The 2,500-nt window shown below is 28.3% G+C and overlaps 1 protein-coding gene across 1 annotated transcript in view; it reads left to right on the top strand.

Annotated features, from left to right (window-relative positions):
• The window catches only part of LOC135221364 (uncharacterized), a 94,033-nt gene that overhangs the window by 91,084 nt on the left and 449 nt on the right, over positions 1–2,500 (top strand). The gene's annotated exons all lie outside the window — the stretch shown is intronic.

Here is a 2,500-nt window from a genome sequence, read left to right as displayed (position 1 = left end):
TTCGTTAGTATGAAGTCTTTCAGGTACAACGTAGTCATAGTAATTACAGGAGCAGTGCCTGTGAGCAACATTATTTTCATTTCATAACACTGTTGAACTGGCTATTCAAAGTATTCTTATTCGCTATTTATTATTTTTTTGGCCTACATGATACGTGACAGTAAGATCTCTTTATTAATAATATACAATTGGATTACACATACAAATACTTTTTAATTCAATTATCTTTATTTAAGAGATCTATAACATTTTGTCTTTATATAGTACAATTAACTGTAATATTTCTTATTTAATATTTCCACTTTCCTTTTTTCAGATTCTATATTTGAAAGCGAAATGAATTTCTTTGTGATCACGTGTCATCATGCCGCCATATATTAAAAGAGTGTATTTAGAAGAAAAGCCCCTGCTTCTTTTTTGTCACGAATGATTTAAATCAGGAAATGATGAGAGAGAGAGAGAGAGAGAGAGAGAGAGAGAGAGAGAGAGAGAGAGAGAGAGAGAGAGAGAGAGACGATGCCTTAAAGTTTCAGTAGGACTCTTTACAAACGCCAATTGCTAAAACTAAAATCCTGAAATGCAACAATTCAGCCATTCGTAGTGAGTGAGTCTCTCGTTCTTCATAAAATCTTAATCTTTGTGGCCGCTGAAGAAGCAACGGCTCTTGCGACATTTTGTTAACATTTAAAAGGTCGCTAAAAGATCACTGAAATAAATTACGAAAGCTCTTGCACTCGTGTATTCAGGACCTGCTGCAGATCAGACTGGTCGATATCTTTTGTAATTAGATGATAATTTTGTAACTGCCAACCATCTTGATTCCGTCAATAACTTTACAATATAACCAAACACTTAATAAACTACTTGAGCTGGCAGCAATAGTAAAGGAAATGCCGTTAACTATATAACTAATCAGTAGTTCTGTCATTTGTTTGTGAGGGATAAGTCAGTGAAAATCTTTCCTAACAAGAGGATTTATCTTCTATTAGGAAAAGTTAACGATGGGCACCACAAAAATACGGTAGAGTTAATCTCAACGATAGTCATCAGCCGATAATCAATACCATTCACAAAAGTTCCGGTTTTTACAACTACACCGTCTAATGGAAGAAGTACCTGGTGGCGTCAATGTCTTTTCATTATGCATTTATATTTATTGATAGTCGCTTCCTTTTATAAAATGTGAAAGCATGCCACATGGAATTTGTATAAAACGTATTTGACTACAAAATGAAATATAGCATTGTAGGATGTACCAGAAAGCTAGAGGGGTTGACTATATTATCAGATGAAAATAGGCGACCCCATTATGAACTGTGGACTTGGAGACCTCAAAATATAGATGTTCAATTAGGAACTCTGTGAAGAATTTCTGTTTTGCTATGAGGCAGAGATGATATACATACATACATACATATAGGTATGTATTTACATACATTATATATATATATATATATATATATAATTATATATATATATATATATACATATATATATATAATATATTATATTAATATATATATATTAATAATATATATATTATATTATATATTATTATATATATATATATATATTATATATATATATATATATAATATATATATATAATATTATTATATATATATATTTATATATATATATATATATATATATATATATATATATATATGATACACACACACACACACAAACATAGCGAAGTATTACACTTTGTTCCGACGCGTTTCGCATTCAGCTAAATGCATCCTCAGGGTCTGCACAGGAAATGGTGACCAATATGAATGAAATGAATTTACATGTTATCTAAAGATTATTAACAAACTAGTTAAAATGAAAACCAAAACTTCACACATAAGTAAAAATACACTAACAACTGATAAAACAACACGAGAAATTAAAAACACATATGCTGATTAAATGTTTAGATAGAAGGAAAATATATATATTTTTTTAATTTGGTCAAATACAAAGTAAAAAAAAATAAAAAATAGATATTTGTTTAACTTTGTATATTACCATTTTTTTTTATATCTGAACTTTTAATTAGCATATGTGCATTTAATTTCTCGTGTTGTTTAATCATCTGTTAGTGTATTTTTACTCATGTGTGAAGTTTTGATTTTCATTTTATATGCTATGTAAAAGATTTTTAGATAACTTGCAAATACATTTAATTTATATTGGTCATTATTTATTGTACAGACCCGAGGATGCATTTAGCTGAATGCAAAAGGCGTTGGAATAAAGTGTAATACTTTGCCTTGTTTGTTTTTGCTGCTGCTCATGGTGCATTTTATCACTTTGGCTGACTCGCCTGCATTCTTCGTTCACACACACACACACACACACACACACACACACACACATATATATATATATATATATATATATATATATATATATATATATATATATATATATGTATTACATATATATATATATATATATATATATATATATATATATATATATATATATGTATATATACATATATATATAT

The sequence above is a fragment of the Macrobrachium nipponense genome, chromosome 20 (assembly GCF_015104395.2).
Source record: "Macrobrachium nipponense isolate FS-2020 chromosome 20, ASM1510439v2, whole genome shotgun sequence".
In the NCBI taxonomy this organism is placed as follows: Eukaryota; Metazoa; Arthropoda; class Malacostraca; order Decapoda; family Palaemonidae; genus Macrobrachium; species Macrobrachium nipponense.
Note: the sequence above shows the minus strand (reverse complement) of the source record. Positions and strands in the feature narration are given on the sequence as shown.